Below are 19,995 nucleotides of genomic sequence, written 5' to 3'. Positions count from 1 at the left end.
CCATCCTTAAAATTTGTCCGTGTAATCAGTATGAAAAATTCAGCTTTCCAATTCAAAATAAATCTGAAATGGTTTGTAAATGGTTGTCTAGTAGATGATTTGTAGAGTATATTCTGTAGGAGTACAAGGTTTTTAAATTAAAGTTTTAAAAGGGGTAGCTCTCTAGATTTGACCTGCAGAAGAGCAAACACTACAACTGTATCTTGAGAATGTACGAAAGTCTTGAAACTGTTTAGTTTTTGCTTCATTTACATTCAGGGTTATGTCCAGGTACCAACATTCACCCTCACCAACAAATAAGCACATATTGTGTCACGATTGTATTTTCTTAGGCTAGGGATAAATCAATGGAATTTAACTTCTTTTCATCACGCTGCTCTTGATTATCATAAATTACACGCTATGACCAGCAGATGTACTGACATTCCAGCATGAGATTGCTATCTTCTGCCTTTCTACTTCAGTGGAGAATGTGTTCGGTATTCATATAACTGTCTCTGGATTTCTGTCTCTCTTTGCTACCCTCATTAGATCTAAGCCAGACAGTGAAGGAGAGACGTATGCTTTTGTATGCTTTTGAATTTTTAATGTGCAGACGTGTTACATTATCATGCACTTCCAATCCAAATTCCAGTTAGTTGCCACCACCTAAATATAATGAACACACAATATATAATTAACATACCTCCTCCTCCCTTCCATCCCCGAGAAATCAGGAGATGCGTCAGAGCAGAGCTATTCGAATGCCTGTAATAAAAACTAAGTGGTAGTCTTTTACTCAGTTTCTGCAGAACCCAGACTCGGTGTGTTGGGTTAATGCATGTGAGAAAGAGCCCTCGAGAGTTAATAATAGTCCTGGTTATGTCACACAATAGCTTTCATGCAGAAAACCTCACAAGAATTTTCTACCAAGGGAAGAAAACATAGAAGTTATATAGTTATGAGCTATGATTAAGGAATTCAGGAGGTGTCATTTGAAAAATTAGTTGAAAAAATTAGTTTTGGGAAAGAGGTGAAGCAGACGTTTTGGGGAGTATGGATTCAGGCAAGTCCACAGGTTACTTATATTGGGTTGATAGGAAACACAGCAGAATCTATATGGGCCACAACCAATATTGTCAGATTATCCAGTTCACTGCCTAAGTCAGACCCTTGAAACCTTTCTTGCCTGGCTGTTCCTACTGTCAAAGCTACTTGCACTTGGCTTGGCAGGAGCTTTACATTCTTCTCAAAGTATTGTCTAACCAAACAGCAATAACTCGACATAATATAGTTGTGTTGTTCAAAGAATCTGTACTTACTGTCACTGAGAGTGCTGGGGTAGCCCTGGCTTCACACCCATAAAGAAATAATAAATATTTGCTGTAAGGAAAGTTATCACCATTAGGTTATCCCTTGCTATGGCTTTCCTATCCCACTCTGATGGCCTTTACAGTTGAATTCTACTATACTTGATCTTTTGTTGTGATCTATCCTGTATCAACTGTGATTCGCCTATCTCTTCAATCCTTGTTCACTAAAATTAGCTCTAGTGCACTTTATACCTCATGTTTAAACTTTTCTTCATTCATTTCCTCTATCTGTACCTTGCCCCAGTTGTCTTCGTTTCTATGTTTCAATTAATTATACACTTCATGAACCCTTACGTTTTGTGTGTCTTACCCCCACATTTCATCCACCATTGGAGAAAGAGCCTTCAGTTCTTTTAGTCTCTGGAAATCACCTCTTAAGCCTCTCTTCATCTCTTTGTCTTACCTGAAGATCATCCTTAAACGTTTTGCTTTGACTAAGCTTTCATCTTCCCAATCTTCATATTTCTTTTTCTGGTCAGGGTATCTGTATTACATGTATCTCAGGAGAAATTGCCATGGTTTCTCTTTTCACATTGAAGGGACTTCACAGCTAGAAACTATTCCAGGAGAATCATTTTGCTCAGTGGGGGAGAAACTGATATTCTTTAGCAGTAGCAGGATTGCTTTCATTCTCTGTAATTTGGTTGTTCATTCCATCTTTTGTTTTTAGAAAGCATCAGTTCAATTGATGTTCTCTTAAAGAAGGCATTTCTTTCTTGAATACTACAAATTATCTAAGGCTGGATACTGGTCCTTTGGAGAACTATTTGCTGAGTAAGTGCACATTTAGGGGGCCTTGATTTTGCTAAATTTATCCTCCTCTGCAAGTTTAAAAGGCAGAAATAAATTATGTATTATATTATACATTTATATAGAACCTTTAAAGTTTGGAAGAAGATTTGTAGCTCGGGTGCTCATTGTTGTCAGGACTGCACAAAACACTACATAGGACAAACAGGAAGACAGCTAACGGTCCGCATCCATGAACACCAACTAGCCACGAAACGACATGACCAGCTATCCTTAGTGGCCCCACACTCAGATGACAAGCAACATGAGTTCGACTGGGACAACACTACTATTATAGGACAAACCAAACCGAGAACAGCCAGGGAATTCCTTGATTCTGGATCAATGGTGCTGGAAGAGCACAGCAGTTCAGGCAGCATCGAGGAGGAATTCCTTGAGGCATGGCACTCATCCACAGATTCAATCAACAAACACATCGACCTGGACCCAATATACCGGCCACTGCAGTGGATAGCTGGAACTGACAACCGGAAATGGCAGGTACAAATCACTATAAATACTGGAGGAAACATCACAGAAGCGCTTCACAGGAGGCTTCCAAGCACTGAGGATGTCACCTAGACAGGGGACGAAACGTCTGCAACACAAATTCCCAGCTCGGCAAACAGAACCACAACAATATAGAACCTTTCTCATCTAAAGACATTTCGGAGTGCTTCAGAGTCTATGTAGTATGTTGGGAGTGTTGTCACTTTGATGTAAGAAATACTGCAGCATGTTAATACAAAACACAAAGGACATTGGTGATAATGACAAAATCATTAGTTTTGAGTAATTTTGGTTGAGGAACAGCATTGGCTAAAACATCAGGGAGAACTCCTTTGATCACCTTTGATTGATGTCATGGGTTATAAGATGTGCATCTGAGAGACCAGATAGGGTCTCAATTTAATTTTTCTGTCAAAAATGGTACTCCTGACAGTGCAATATTCTCTCAGTGATGCATTGAATTGCTAGCCTGAATTCTGTGCTAACGCCTCTGGAATTGGACTTTGAACCCATTGCTTTCTGGCCATGAGGCAAGGGTATCCCAACTAAACCACAGCTTTTAACCAACTTCCACACATGAGAAAATGACTTCCTGACTCATTGTATTGGTGCAAAAGTCCATTTTTACATATAGTCTAAATGTTTATTTTGTATGGAATAAATTTTCTATTGCAAAAACACAAAAGTAAGATTTTACAAAATACACATCGCAAAGGTCGAAATGTAGCTCAGGTTCCTTTTAGCTGACGATTAATCTGATACTTAAATTTCTGACTTGATCCTTCTCATCAGAAGTGCTTATTAAACAAAAAAGAATGTTGCTCTGAATGCTTGCTTAGCTACCACAAGCCAATTCTCCTCATGGTAGCCTTTCTTAATAGTAGTCTGTGGACTTTCGGGATCTAGCACTTAGGCTTCATGTTAATAGACTGAAGAAATTCAATATAAGCAACAGTGGTACATCGATCACCTCTACATTTTACTTGTTCTGGTTGAGTTTGTCAGGCCACAGAACTTTCTAAAGGCACAAACAGTATCTGTTGTTCTCTGAAATTTACCTCGCCTATGAATAGACCACCCATGCCAAAATTCCACCACGTTTTCAACTGCCAAGGAGGTACTGGCGTGAAAACACTTAGAAGAGATTTGAACTCATGTGCAGTCAGGAATTGAGTAATATATCTCATAGACTCATAGCCATTTACAGAACTGAACGAGGTAATTTATCCTATCACATCCATGCTGGTCAACAAAGTTCTGACTACACTAATTCCTGGAGGCTGTGGCAGCGCAAGTAAATACCAAAAAACTGCTTAAATATTGCAAGAGTTTCAATACCCTTTCAGGTAATGAGTTCCAGGCTCCCACCATCCTCTGAGTGAAATTATTTTTCTCAACCCTTCTCTCAGTCATCTACCTCTTACCTGAAACCTATGCACCTAGTTATTGACCGACAAGGGCACCAGGCCCTGTGGGACCCACTGGAAATAGACTTCAAATCACAGGCGTCCCTCTGCTCTCATCCTCTGTTCCTGTCTCTCAGTCAAGTTTAGATTCAACATACCACTTTGTCTTGGATCCTATAGGTTCTTATTTTCTTGACCAGTCTGGCATCCCTTATCAAAGGATTTTAAAGCCTAAGTAGACCCTTATCACCACTCCTGGTTACCTCCTGAAAATATCTGATCAAATTTTTCAAAGGTGACCTTCCCTTAACAAATCCTTATTGGCTCTTCCCGATTAATCTGTATCTTTCCAAATCCTCTTCAAAACCAAGAATGCTATCTCAACTAAGAGCTACGGTCAGCTGAATTCAAGGCATTCATATTTACTGCAAATTGACTTGCTTCAATTACAGCACACTGAATTCAGACACCAAATGTTTTTAATGATTTTTTTATGATGTGTTGAGGAAATTGTTGCAGTGGCATCTGAGAAAGTGTTACTCAACTAAAGCACGATAACAAATCATTAACCATTAAAACATCACTGCACATATGGTGGAAGGCTTGTTAAAACTTTATAAGGTTGGACGTATTTAAATTTGTGGTTATACTTCTGAGTTCTTTTCAAGGGACAAGGCACCATGCATTATTATCACTGTGTTGGAGAGGGAACTTCTGTACGTGGTTACAAATATTTTCGAATCAACCTGTTCAAAATGTTACAGGCGATATGAGAAGTGAGAGAGCTTTCATAAAAATACATGACCTGAGTCAAATCTCTGACTGATTTAAATAGGAAGCCTGTGTTCCTGTGAAAGCTCAGCAAACATCTACTACCTAGTTTGGAAGCAGGGATGTACTGCCAATGAAGTCTTAGACTTTGAACCATAAAGCTCCCCTGGTCTAAGAAGAGGAAGATTCACTCAAGGTTCTTTGGTGTAATTGATTCAGTGATTCTTGCTGAAGTGGGAAATGACTTTAGGAGCAGTGATTGTCTTCGTGGCCCAACAATGTTCTTTTGAGATAACATTCTAACTTGAACAGATCTGTATAACAATGCAACTATGGTGAGTGTATTATAATTCCTGGTCACTATACAGAGCACCAGTGAAAGCCGGCATGGATAAATGGTGGAAGGAGGTGACAAATAGATTCAGCTGTGATAGCTTCCACAACTGGACTGTGTCCCAATAATCTAGTCCTGAAATACACCTGAATAATTGTCATGGGGTAAGATACTGTAACTGATACAGGATTTATGGAAACTTTATCTCTGATAGGATTAAGGGGAATAGAGGCAAAAGTAGTAAAAGATATTGAATAAAAAGCAATTCACTATCTATTTAAGAACATTATAGATTTTGAAAAACAAAACAATTATTATACTTGCACAAAGTAGTTTGAGAAGAAGAAGTAAAAACTAGCATAGCCATCATTCTAATTAGAAAATGTCCACATTCATAATGAGCCTCAAACTGCAGGTTGGATGTGAGGAACGGGGATGCCAAACAGGAGGAAACAAGCTCACCCAGATGCTCTGCACTTCACTCACAGCAGCAGTAGCAAAGATGGAGAATGCTGTTACTGCTGTGAGATGGATGTGGTGGAGAATGCAAAGAAGGGTTCAAGGAGATAGTACCACTAACATAATAAAACATTAAAAGCACAGGAATGAAAGACTGACACCAAGCTTAAAGTTGTGACCAAATGCGTAGTCAAAGAAATTAAATAAATAGGGGACAGAAAGAGAGAGAGAAATAAAAGAGAGAAAAAGAGAAAGAGAAATGGAGAGCCAAAGTCCAGGAGGGAATTCCGAGGTTGAGGCCACCACAGTTGAAAACATGGCCGTCAGTTGCAGAACAGTTGCAAACAAAATGATGTTTACACTCGAGGCCAGAGATGGAGGGGCACAGAGATTTGAGGGTTGGAGTAAATGATAAGTCATGGAGGGGTGAGGCCACCGAGGGATCTGAAGAGAAGGATGGAGGATTCACTCTTGTCGTTCATTGTTCTCCAGGTTTTGTTAAACAAAACCATTCCATCATACCCACAGACAAAGTCATTTTAGAGAGTGAGGACTGCAGATGCTGGAAATCAGAGTCAAATAGCATGGCGCTGGAAAAATACTTCGGGTAAAGCATTATCTGAGAAATGGGAGAGGGCTTATGCCTGAAATGTGACTTGAAAGAAGTTCTGGGATTTACATATTTATGAATTGAAACTTGCAACCCCATTCAAAGAGATGAAAGACTTAACAGTATCGAAGTTTGTTCAATATCTCACATCAGTGTATGACACTATGATCTTTTGCCATATATCCTGTGTCCTATGATCCTATTCTGTTAGTTACCTGACAAAGGAGCAATGCTCTGAAAGCTTGTACTTCCAAATAAACTTGTTGGATTATAACCTGGTGTCGTGTCATTTTTAACATTGTCCACCCCAGTCCAACACTGGCATCTCCAAGTAATGTAGGGAAACATGATAGCCAATTTAAACACAGCAAGTTCCCACAACAAAGATCAGATAAATAATGTGATGTTATTGGTTGTAAGATAAGTATTGTCCAGAAAGAAGAACTTTGTAAGAAAAAAACTTTCTTGATCCTTAATAAGAAGATGCTATGCTATTTTCTTGAACTTGGTACCTTGTATTCCACGTATTAATAATAGGAACCGAATGAAAATGCAACCTGTTGGACTATTTTTATAAAGTTGGCTGTGATGTAAACCTAGCAGAGCTTACTGTAGATCCTGAAAGCCTGAGGAACCCCTTACTCTCTAGAAATTACTAAAAATCAAAGTTTTATTGAATCTGGTAGTAATTAAATCAGCAAACCTTTCTTTGATCCAATTAATTGCCTGCCTCTCTCTAGGCATCCTTGGAGTATGACACAGGGATAGATATGATAATGAACCAATTTGTCTTATGAATAAAAAAATTGTTGTCAGTTAAAATTAATGAAAATACCTGTTGTTTGAGATTTATGTTCACTGCTTCCTGTGATGAACTGCAACTCAATTCCTAATAAAGTTGCGAAAATGAGTAAATCCCTATAGAAACCCCTGCACTATTATTTAGGTTCGCATGCAAAAACTATATGTCATTGTTCCAAAAGAAATTACCCTTGACCTGACAGCATTGGAAGAGAGACCAAAATGCGGTCGACATTGGAATGGTACAGAAGTTTCCAAAAACAGCATTTGTCCCATTTAAAATGATAAAACATCTTAGGTTGCTTTACAGCAGCATCATAAAACAAAATATGACACCAAGCCACAGAAGGAAGAACTAGGTGATATGATCAAAAGCTTGATCAAAGGGAGAGGTTTGATGGAGTGTCTCAAAAGACAAATGTGAGTATGGGGATGAAAAGACTTAGGATATACCAGAGCTTGGCACCTAGACAGCTGAAAGTATGGTCACCAGTGGTAGAACATTTGTAATTGGGAATGTACAACAAGCCAGAATTAGAGCATGTCTTGGAAAGTTGTAGGGGTGGAGGAGATTATAGAGATAGCGAGGGTCAAATCTGTGGAAGGATTTGAAAAGATGGCAGTTTAAATAAGATTAAGACTTCAGATGTTGGATATCTGAGACAAAAACAGAAATAGCTGGAGAAACTCAGCAGGTCCGGGACCATCTGTGGGAACAAAGCAGAGTTAAGGTTTTGAGCATGATGACTCTTCATCAGAACTGTTAGCATCTCAGAAAAGATGGTATTCATGCTGATGACAAAATTGGGGGAGGGAACGCAGGAAGGAGAGAAGTGAGCTGGAGTGCGGAGAGAGAGAGAGAGATACAAAATGGGATGGAAAACAAGGAGATCCTAAAAAGCAGAAGAAAAACTGAATAAGTGATATTAAGGACTAAGAGTCAGAGAGAATGGGTGACTGCACTAAAAGAACCCAAGTTATATCAGAACCATGGATTAAAAAAGAAGAAAGGCTTAGTGAACTCAATGTTGAACCCTAGCGGTTGCAGTGGCCCCAAGCGGAAAGTATTCTTCTTTGAGCTTAAGCTGAGGATGACTGGAACACAGCAGCAAACCAGCAACAGAAATGTTGACATAGGAACACAGCGGTATGTTACAGTGGCAGACAACTGAAAGCTCGGTGTCATTTTTTACGGACAGAGCATAGGTTTTCCGCAAAGCAGTCACCCAACCTGCATTTGTTCTCCCAAGTGTAGAGCAGACCATATTGCAAACAGTAAATACAGCAGACTAGATTGAATGAAGTGCAGGTAAATTGCTGCTTCGCCTGGAAATTATGTTTGGGGCTTTGGAGAGAGAAGTAAATGGGCAGATGTTGCAACTTCTGCAGTTGTGTGGGAAGGTGCCATGGGGATATGAGGACATGTTGGGAATGAAGAAGGAGTGGACTAGAGTGTCTCAGAAGGAAAGGTGACTGTGGAATTCTGACAAGGAAGTGGAAAGGAATATGTGTCTTGTGGCATCCCATTGGAAATGGCTGCTTATAATCCTTTTGTTGTGGAAGTTGGTGGAGTAATAAGTGAGGGGACCCTATTGTACCCTCCTTTAAGTGATGGGAAGGAAAGGGGTGAGGGCAGAAGTACTGGAGGTAGGTTGGACACAGCGAAGGCCCTGTTGACCGTGGTAGTGGGGAATCCTCAGAAAAGATGGACATTTCTGAGGCTCCTCTTGCAGCAGGTGGCAATGTTAGAACAAATGTGACAGAGTTGGAGAAATTGGCAGAATGGAGTCCTTACAGGAAGCAGGATGAGAGGATGTAGTCAAGGTAACTGTGGGAGTCAGTGGGTTTATAATGGATATTGATGGTCAGCCTTTCCCCAGATATGGAAATGGAGAGGTCGAGGAAGGGAGGGAAGAGTCCGAGATAGACCAGGTAAAGGTGAGAGTGGGATAGAAATTGATACTTTATTCAGTTTAGATTAGATTCCCTACAGTATGGAAACAGGCCCTTCAGCCCAACCAGTCCACACCGACCCTCCGAAGAGTAACCCACCCAGACCCATTTCCCTCTGACTCATGCACCTAACATTTATGGACAGTTTAGCATGGCCAATTCACCTGACCTGCATATCTTTGGACTGTGGGAGGAAACCGGAGCACCTGGAGAATGTGCAAACTCCACAAGACAGTGGACCCTGGTGTTGTGAAGCTGCAGTGCTAACCACTGAGCCACCATGCCACCCAAGAACGAAAGAGGGAATCAGCACTGATGATGTCACTGATATACCAGAGAAAAAAGGTGTGGGAAGGGGTCAGAGTAAAATTGCAATAAGGAATGTTCCACATATCCTACAAAGAGACAGGCATAACTGGGGCCAATGCAGGTACTCACTTTCTTAAGATCAAAGATGTGGCTGTGAGAGGAGTTAAAGGAGAAGTTGTTCAAAGTCAAAACAAAATCTGACACCAAACGACATAAACAGACATTTAGGTAGAAATTAGATCAGAAAGGTAGGTTTCAAAAAGCATAGTAAAGAATTAAAGAGAGACATCAGGAGGGAATTCTAGCAACTGAAAACATGGTTGCCCATGATGCAGCGAGTAAACTCAGGAGTGCTCAAGATACCACGAGTAGAAGAGCACAGATATGTCAGAGACTGTGGGACTGAAGAAGTTTACAGAGTTAGGGAAGGAGAGGCCTTGGAAGGAATTGAATACTTAGAAAATTTTAAAATCAGGAATGTTGCTTACTAGTAACCAATATAGGTCATTGAGCAAAAGGTTGATGGATGTACAGGACTTGGTGGAAATAAGGGCACGGCAGCAAAGTATTAGATGAATTCAAACTTTTACAGATGGTTGGACATTGGAAATAACAGGAGAGTGTTGGATGAATGAGAATTTCAGTCGTAGATTAATTGAAGCAAGGTTTCCCAAATGGAAATAAATGATCTTTGTGCTGATGTAGACATTTTTGGAAGAATGTCTCTGGTCATATACAACACCAAGTTTGCTGTAATTCTTGTTCAGTTGCTAGGGGAGGGATAGAGCCAGTGAATGCCAGGGGTTAAGATTAATCTGCCGGCATGATATAGGTGCAAGTTCATTGTTGTTTGCATTTTCTTTAAATGCTTTAATTTGCTTTTTTTTTCATATAAATATTTGTGATGGAGGAAAAAGGATGTTTGACCAGGCTGTGTGATTGGAAGTGAGAGATGAAATTACAAAATGCCAGAATTATAACTAACCAGAATTCAGTGTACAATTCCCTCAATTCTGAACCAGAAAGTGTGATTCAAGACCTACACAAAGGCTTGAACATAGTCAAGGCTGAGACACCAGTGCAGGACAGAAAGAGTGCTGCAGGTGAGTCAGATTTGCTGTCTTTTGCATGAGAGATTAAATTGAGACCTCATCTGCCCTGTCAGGTGGCCATTATGAAGAGAATCTTGGCCAATATTTATTCCTGAGGCAATATCACAAAAGAATGAATAATCTGCTTGTTATCACATTACTGTTTGTACGAGTTTGCTGTGTGCAAATTGGCTGTTGCATTTCTTGCATGACAACAATGACTACTCTTCAAAACCAATGTATTAACTGTAAATCACTTTAGAACATCTGGTGTTGGATAGCTGGTGTTGGATAGCTGTTCTTCCAGGCTGGAAGAAACCTGTCCTGAGCTTGAGAAACCATTGCTCCACTGCAGGTTCTGCTTCACACTTCATCTTTGCATGGTGTTTGCTAGCTTGATTAATGAAAACAAATCTCGGTGTTTGAAGTGTGTTTTAATCTACACTAAGGTCATCTTTTTGAACTGAAAACAAAAAATGCTAGAAATCAGAGAGGGTCAGGCAGCATCAATGGAGAGAGAGCAAACTAACATTTCCATTCTAGAGACTCTTCATCAGAGCTCTGATGAAGAGTCATCTCAACTCGAAACATTAGCTTGTTCTCTGTCCATGGATGCTGCCTGACCACTGTGATTTCCAGCAGTTTTCAGTACAGATTCCAGCATCTTTAGTAATTTTACTCCTATAAGATCATAATTTTTGTTGTAAGTAGATACAGTAATCCAGTTTTCCTCTTCTCCAAATAATCCATATTTTGTATTATCCATCTGAGACTGTAATTAGTGTTAATATGACCTCAGTCTCCAACAGTGCAGGCCTCCTTCATTACTGCATTCAACTGTCAACAGATTGTGATTTCAAATCTCTGAGTTTAGACTTTGTAGAATCCCTTCAGTGTTAAAACAGGCCCTTCGGCCCAACAAGTCCACACTGACCTCCGAAGAGTAACCCACCCAGATCCAATCCCCTAGCCTCTTACTCTACATTTACCCTTGACTAATGCACCTATGCTACCCATCCCTGACCACTTTAGGCAATTTAGCATGGCCAATTCACCTAACCTGCATATCTTTGGACTGTGGGAGGAAAGCAGTGTGGGAGGAAACCTACACAGACATGGGGAGAATGAGCAAACTCTACACAGACAGGCATCCAATGCTGGAATCAAACCTGGTTCCCTGCCACTCTGTGGCAACAATGCTAACCACTGAGCTTTCTGACTCGGTTAAGTGTGCTACCAACTGAACAATAGCTGGCATCACATGGCATATTTATTCCATGGTGAGCTATGGAGGCAGGAATGTAGACCTGCTCTTAGTTTGTAAGTTAATATGTTCACCCTTCTTGTCGCAGTTGGCGTTTGGTTAAGAAACTTGTGGGCTGAAAATGTGTTGCTGGAAAAGCGCAGCAGGTCAGGCAGCATCCAGGGAACAGGAGAATCGACGTTTCGGGCATAAGCCCTTCTTCAGGAATGAGGAAAGCTTATGCCCGAAACATCGATTCTCCTGTTCCCTGGATGCTGCTGACCTGCTGCGCTTTTCCAACAACACATTTTCAGCTCTGATCTCCAGTATCTGCAGACCTCACTTTCTCCTCTAAGAAACTTGTGGGAAAAGCCTTTAACCCCAAAGTTGAATTCAGTGTCATAAAAGCAGAAATTTGTTTCCTACACTGGTTTCCTACTGCTGAGTTGGGGTTTGGTGAGATAACCAGCCTGCTTTCTATCTGGTTAGACATTTTGCAGATGATTCTAATACTAACATGTTGGGACATTACAAACAAAAGTTAGCTGCGAGGCTTAGCTGTTTACTTGTCAGCGGGATCTTGCAAACAATTTGCATGTTTTTATGTGTCACCCTTGAAAATGTTCAAAGGAGCTTGACAGATGTGTAATCAGGTATAAAATAGTTTTTGTGCTAAATATGTGAGGAAAGGTGAAAGGTAGATCAAAGTGGTGAGTTTTAAAAATGGTGTTTGAAGAAATGAGTTTGATGGAGAGCTTTGGAGAGGTAATTCTAGAACCTGGAGCCTAGACAGCTGAAAGTATGACTGGCAATGCACAAGAAGCCTTGGTTTGAGGAACAGTGTTGAATAACTGGAGAAAGTGAGAAGAGAATGGAGTATACAAACTGATTGGAATTCTGCAGTGTGAATTTGAAGTTTAAATAGTTGGCAGTCAGGAGAATCTTAAAATAGCAGTATCTGGAGGTATGAGAAACAGTTCAGAAGTCATATTGCAGAGTCAGAAGTAGGCAGTCTTTATGTGGGACAAGACATGAAACTGGAAGCTTAGCTTTGGCTTGAATTAGGCTCTGATGTTGTGAAAAGTATGGTTGACTTAAAACTGTTTGGGGAGGGGGACAGAATGGCAGTGGGCTGAAGGCAAAAGACTGTATTTAATTGGAAGTGTTTTTCAGCACATTCAGAACAACTTCTTGTTCTACAATTCTCTGCTCGAAGGTAGGTCCGACCTGCAGGATTGCAATTGCTGTCACACGTAGGGCTAGGAGGTCAATCCCATATCTATCTTAGCTGGAATGATGGTCAAATCCCATGCCATTGGCAGCAATCTGATCCACAGTGGCCACCCAGTCAACTGGCAGCCCAAGGAATTCATGTTGTTGTGACAACATATACTTTTACAGGCATGGTGTCACCTGAAGCTATGGATAATGATGGCAGAGGCTGTAATTTTTTTCCATTACATGGCTGGCAAGTAATCTTGTGTTTTTACTACCTCTGATTGGCCTATGTTGGAAGGATTCACAGGTTGATACAGATAATGAATGCAGTTGCCTTGATCTCACGTCCTAATGGAGAAAACAAATCCCCAAATTTCTGGCTGACACAGGATGCCACCCATTGCACCATGCAATCTCCTTCATTTACCTTATGTTAAATAATCATTCAGGACAAAAGTAGAGATGGTTTAAACCAAAGATGTATAGAAACCGACTCCCTGTCTTCAGGTGATATTTGCTCAGGTCTGTTCAATGACAGTGTGGTATTATGGTTTTCAGGTCAGGTGAACTGAGACCTCTCTATCCACAGTAGAACATCATATTAAATGGTTCCCCTAATGACTCAGCAGTTTAAAACAGTGCTTGGCAAAGACTTGCAGACGAGGACGGTATCAGGGTTGATCTTTTCTTTACTTGGAGAAAGTTAAAAATCATAGAACACCAGGTTGTAGTCCAACAGGTTTATTTGGAAGTACAAGCTTTCAGAGCGATGGTCCTTCATCAGGTAGCTAGTGAGGCAGGATCATAGGGCACAGAATTTATGGTAAAAGATCAAAGTGTCAAACAACTGATGTGGTGTTTTAATAAACCTAGATTGCTGTTAAGTCTTTAATACTTAGAATGGGAATATAGGTTTTGATTCATTAAAATGTAAATCCCAGAAATTCTTTCAAGTGACATTCTTGAGGCAAAAAAAAGTGACATCTCAGCTGAGACAATACATTTAAGATGTGAGGTTAGAGTCTGTCTGTATTCCAACCTTGGGTCAGACTGGTTCTATTCAAGTTTGACTCAAGACTGTAATACAGGCAGACTGTAAGCTCACACCTTTAATGCATTGTCTGAGCTGAGATTCACCTTTTTTAATAAAACCTTAAAAAGTTATCTTGGGAATATGACTTGGAAGAAGTTCTGGAATTTACGTATTAATGAATTGAAACCTGCAACCCATTCTAAATGCCCATCGCATCAGTAGTATGACACTTTGATCTTTTACCAAAAGTTATGTGTCCTATGATCCTGCCCCACTAGCTACCTGATAAAGGAGCAGCTCTCCAAAAGCTTGTACTTCCAAATAAACCTGTTGGATTATAACATGGTGGTGTGTAATTTTTAACTTTGTCCACCTCAGTCTAACACCGGCATCTCCACACCTTCACTTGGAGAAATGACAGGAATGCTACCAGTTGTCTGGAGCTTTAGGAAGGATAAAAATCAATCATGCCTTTCACTCCTTGTCTTGATACATTGCAGGAGAAAGTGAGGTCTGCAGATGCTGGAGATCAAAGTTGAAACTTTATTGCTGGAACAGCACAGCAGGTCAGGCAGCATCCAGGGAACAGGAGATTCGACGTTTCGGGCACAGGCCCTTCTTCATCTTGATACATTGCAATCTTATGGAAGTGCATTATAACGGGATTAAATTTGATTCTGGTGTTAGCCAGAATGTAGTAGACTCCTGAGTGCTAGTCATCAATAATAGCTATATGAATATTGAACCAAGGGGTTAACTGTTGCCTGTGGAACTATCCCCTTATGGAGAATAAGTTCTGAGGAAAAGGGTTGGAATTAATGTTATGTTATATATGAAGGAACAAGTTACTCTGTGTCATTAAAGTCAATACTATTCTGTGGTTTAGCTACTATGTTTATTATGGGATTAGACATTCAGCTCTGAAATTGGTTTTGGCAAGCTCAAAGTTTTGTAAGAACTCTGTTGTGAGCAGGTCCTGTTTTGTACAGCACAACGATAACACTGGCACAGATATTTGCTTCAGTATGTTACTGTTAGTAAACCTGATGAAAGGTGAACTGCATTCTAGAATAGAAAGTCATCTAAAATACCTGTGGTTTGGACTGAAACTCTGCCATTGATCTTTCCAAGAATTTCAAGTTTTCAGAGATGTCAGATTGTAACATTCTCTCATTGTTGTAGCTATTCTTTTGTCTTTTAATTTGGTCGAAGTCTGTTGCATCCCTCCCCCCACCAAAAATTCCCATCCCATTTACAACTGGGTCATGTTAGCAAAGAGTATGGAGTGGAAAGTCAGCTTTTGCTTTAAATAATGTTCAGTATTGTTCATTACCTCTTCCAAACTGGGCTGAATATTGAAGTTTCATTCAGTGGTAAAAATGTGTGTCCACTTGACTTTTTTCATAGAATTTTTAATGATCAACTGGCGTCTGCAGTGAAAATACTCTTATTTAGTTGGAATTCATTTTCCTTACTCTTTCTGAGTAAATGTTCTTAATTTTCTGTTTGGATCAAAACAATTAAATTGTGAGGCCTGTATTCCTTAGAGCAAAGGGATTTAACGATGTTTAGAACTTTTGAGGGGTGGAGCCAGGAAGCAATTCTGAACTTAAGGCATAGTGGAAATCCAGTTGAAGAGTTGAGGGTCAATTGGAAATTTTTAAACTGGATTTTTTGTTAGGCATGGTGCTATAATGTATTGTTAATAAAGAGCTGGAACTAATTGTCCTCCGAATATATATTTTGGGAAATCATATTTTATTTCTGTACTTAGTTGTGGGCTGAGTAACAACTTGTCAGACTGTCAGTCTACCAACCACATGGACAGCAGCAAGAAAAATACCCATTCAATCAAGCTCCAGGTTTTGAGTTTAAAGTGTGATTATTTTTAACTTCTGTGAAGCCAAAGTCATAATTCCAAGATACTGAGGTTATGAAACCAAGGCAGTAAATAAGTAAGATACAGATCTGCCATGATCTAATTGAATAGCAGAGCAGTCCTAGTGGCTGAATTAACCACTCCTGTTCTTGAGTTGATTTAACCAACGTACAGCACATTTGATCAGTTCAGAACAAAACTTCCATTTGACACCATCCCATGCTCAATTGTTGAATTGTACACTGAAAGAACAATGACTAGTATCTCGTGGCTTGTCATCTGTCATTCACTATTCTAAAATAGTTAAAGAAACTTAATGAATCAGGTTAATAAAGATTTTCACAAAAACTGAGTTTCAGCAATAAGGATGAATGCCAGTAACACTTTGTAAGACACTTCTATGTATTTCTCACATTCTTTACAGTATATGGGCCTCTGTCATTTTGTGACTGACAGTAGCTTTGCACTTCCACCACCAGATGGAGCAACATACATTCCTGGCATTACAGTACAGATGGTCCACACCATTGTTTTATTCATTCATGGGATGTGGATGTCACTAACTGGGCCAGCATTTATTGTCCATTCCTAGTTGAACTTGAGAAGATGGTGATCTGCCTTCCTAACATTTCTTGTCCTTAGAGTATAGGGACACCACAATCCTGTTAGCGAGGGAGTTAGAGAATTGGTGATACAGTGTCAGGCCAGGATGGTGTGTGGCAGTGAAGTGAAGAAAAGACAATGAAGAAAAATGAAAGACTTGTATATAGATAGCACCTTTTGCAAACTAAGGACATCCCAAAGTGCTGTCCATTGAATTAGTGAAATGTAGTAAACATAGCATGTGCTCGATAAACTCAGCAGGTCTGGCAATTTCAAATCCAATATGACTCTTCTTCAGTAGCCACTCTTGTATGTAGAAAATATGGCTGTCAATGTGTACATTGGAAATCTCCATTCAACAATATGATAATTATCAAACAGTCTGCTTTTCAAGATTTTAGCCAAGGCATAAATATTGTTTATTTAGTTTTCTTTTTCGATAAAATGACGTACGAGCTATTGCATCTACCTGAGAGAGCAGACAGAACTTCAGGTTTAAGGTCTGATCTGAAAGGTGACACCTCTGACAGTGCAGCACACCTTCCATAAAACACTGAAATGTCAACTGGTGCTCAAGCTGCTGTCTTGGAGCTGGGAGCACTACCCACTGAATCAGGTTTAATCCTGTGGATTCCGATAACCATATACCAGTAAGCCATTGAATGGCAGAGTACATTCAAAAGACTGAAGGGCAAACTTATGCTGTTGTTTCTTATGTGCTTCGGTATAGCTGGAGAACTTAGTGTTGCTTCTTTGGTCTCAGTTAGACAGAATATCAGATGAGGACAGTACCAACCTTGACTTTCGTTAAAAAATATTTTTTACAGTACAGGCATTGCTTTTATTGCCCATTCTTAACCTTGAGATAATGCTGGTGATCTAGATTCTTGAGCCACTGCAGTGTGTGATTGAGGTATGCCATAAGTGTTGTTAGGGACATTGTTGCAGGATTTTGACCCAGTGAAAGTGAGGGAATGATGATGTATTTCCAATGCAGTATAGTGTGTGTCTTGGAGGGGAATTTGCAGGTGGTGGTGTTCCCACGCATGTTCTGGCCTTGCCCTTCCAGGTCACAAAGGTCACAAGTTTGGAAACTGCTGTCTAATGGAGCCTCTGTGAGTTGTTGCAGCATATCTTGTACATGATACACACTGCTGCCAGTGTGTATTGGTGGTGAAGGGAGTGAATGTTGGAGTTGGTTGATGGGGTCATAATGAGTGTGCTGCTTTTCCTGAATGGTGTTCGAGCTTCTTGAATGTTGTTGGAGAAACTGTCATGCAAGCAAATAAGAAGTATTGTTTTACACTCCCGATTTGATGGTGAACAGGCTTTGGGGATTCAGCAACTGAGTTACTTGTTCCACAATTCCCTGCCTCTGACCTGCTCTCATGGCTACAGTATTTATCTGGCCAACTGAGGTTTTGGTCAATGGTGACCTCCAGGACATTGATAGAGGGGTTTCAGCAATGGTAATAATATTGAGTGTCAAAGGGATATAGTTAGATTTTCTCTTTTGGAGATGGTTATTGCCTGGCACTTGTGTGCCCTGAATCTTACTTGCCACTTCTTAGCTAGGCCTGAATGATGTCCAGGTCAAGTTGCCAGTGGACATGCACTACCTCAGTATTTGAGATGTGGCGAATGTTGCTGAACATTGTATAATGATTGATGAACATCCCCACTTCTAACCTTAAGGTGGAAGAAATGTCATTGATGAAGTAGTTAAAGGTGGTGGAGCTCAGCAATTTCAGCTGTTGTTACAATACAGTTACATACTGATTTTTCTATCTGAAGATCTAAATGCTAATTTAACTGCTTTTAACTTCCTGGTTTGCTTTATTTGGATACTTTAATGCAATTGAGCCCTTGCTTGCTCATTGACATTACTGATGCCACAGGCCAAGGCATTACTTTACCTGATGCCTGATTTGAACTGCTGTTTGGAAAGTGAAAAATCATGCCATAGAGATTGCTGGATCTTTGTGGACAGCTTCCTGCCATTCTAGCAGTGAGCATCTTTACTTTGCTTCTGACTGCATTTTTATTCATTCATGGGAAGAGGGCGTCATTGGCTAAGCCAGAATTTATCGTCCATCCCTAACGGCCCTGAGGACAGGTAAAAGCGACTATATTGCAGTTTCTTCCCCTAAAGGGCATGAGGGAACCGGACAGGTTTTTTTCCGACAATCAATTCATGGTCATCATTATACTCTTAATTCCTGAATTTTTTTAATTCACATCCTGCCACAGCAGATGGGAATTTGAGCCCAGGTCCCTGAACATTGCCTAGGTCTCTGGATTAAAAGTCCAGCAATAACACCATGACGCTATCACACCTCCCATGAAATTTTAGCAAATATCTGCATCTTCACTCAAAAATCAACCTGCCCTTGTCCTGGTAAAGGGTTAACCAAGTCATGGTAAACAACAGCTTGGTTGCCAGCAAAAAAATTGGAAATTGTGGTTCCAATCCTACTCCAGGTCTTGGGCACCATATCTTTACAAGTTTTTACTATCTTGATTTTTTTCCTTTTTTTATGATTTGGACAGCAGCGCTTTTTCTTCTACAATTCACACCTCCTCTGGGCATATTATTTGTTTCTTTACTTGTTCCATTACCCTTTCCTTTAACCCTGCACCACCAACCATACCAGCATTTGATCTGTTCTATGTTCAGTCTAAGTTCAGTCTAAGACCTTCTCGTCTTTTTTCTTTTTACAAACCTCCCACCATTCAGTTCGTTATGATCTATTATATTCCCTAACATTTCCTAGTTCTGATATAAGGCCAGAACCTGAAATATTAGTCCATTGTGAGCCAGGCTGTGGGACAATCAGTATTCAGCACCTGCAGGCCATCACAAAGATAATTATGGACAGATGACACTGTTGTATTCACAGATTTGGGTGGCAGTGAAAGGAATCTGTACCTGTTTCAAACTTACATCATCTTGCTTTTAAGCTAAGCACCATGTATTAGTGTTGGATTAATTATACCTCCAACATCGTCAGACCTCTGCTTTTTCAATGGAAGAAGTGGTCTCAGTAATGTTAGAAACAAAATATACTGTTTCGATTGATAATTTTATATCCCAGGGTGAAATTGACAAGAATTCTTCATTCATCTTGTTTTACAGTTTGGGCATGTTGATTTCCTCCTGTTTGCTGAATGATTTACTATATCTCATACCACCTGTGTGGTCTGTCAACCAGGTAACTAGTGCTTTTCACAGTTGCCACAACACGCTGTGGTGAGTTCCTTTGTTGCTAGTCTGTCCACAAATTGAATACACACATATCTGTGCACCGCTTGCACCTCGCCCTGCATGTTACAGCCATTTTCTGCCATAGCTACAGTGCTCTTAGAGGGATTTAAATGGTAAGACAGCAGATCCTTCTGTGGATGGATAAGGCCAGTTCAAATATATAAGGATATTACCCCTGTTGTGTTTGTGCTGAACCACAAAGCCACAGATGCTAGATTAAGTCAGCAGTTTGCAAAGCAATGAACTGTTGATAACCAAGTTTGAGGCTTGATCATTTTATTCAACATGCACCCTTACTGCTGCTCCCATACTCTGGCTCTCTCTCTCTCTCTGCTGCTTCCTATCCCTTCTTAACCCTGCCCTTTCTCA

The 19,995-nt window shown here is 40.2% G+C and overlaps 2 protein-coding genes across 4 annotated transcripts in view; one reads left to right on the top strand and one right to left on the bottom strand.

The window, feature by feature from the left end:
* Window positions 1–749, bottom strand: part of LOC122560787 — a 48,334-nt gene extending 47,585 nt beyond the window's left edge. For both annotated transcript variants that reach the window (XR_006314809.1, XM_043711872.1), the window contains exon 1: window positions 686–749. The gene's annotated coding sequence lies outside the window, so the exon portion shown is untranslated. The remainder of the gene's footprint in view (window positions 1–685) is intronic.
* Window positions 1–19,995, top strand: part of LOC122560789 (uncharacterized protein C7orf50 homolog) — a 403,958-nt gene that overhangs the window by 211,614 nt on the left and 172,349 nt on the right. The gene's annotated exons all lie outside the window — the stretch shown is intronic.

This window comes from Chiloscyllium plagiosum, chromosome 21, assembly GCF_004010195.1.
Source record: "Chiloscyllium plagiosum isolate BGI_BamShark_2017 chromosome 21, ASM401019v2, whole genome shotgun sequence".
In the NCBI taxonomy this organism is placed as follows: Eukaryota; Metazoa; Chordata; class Chondrichthyes; order Orectolobiformes; family Hemiscylliidae; genus Chiloscyllium; species Chiloscyllium plagiosum.
The sequence above is the reverse complement of the archived record's forward strand: the minus strand, read 5'-3'. Positions and strand labels throughout refer to the sequence as shown.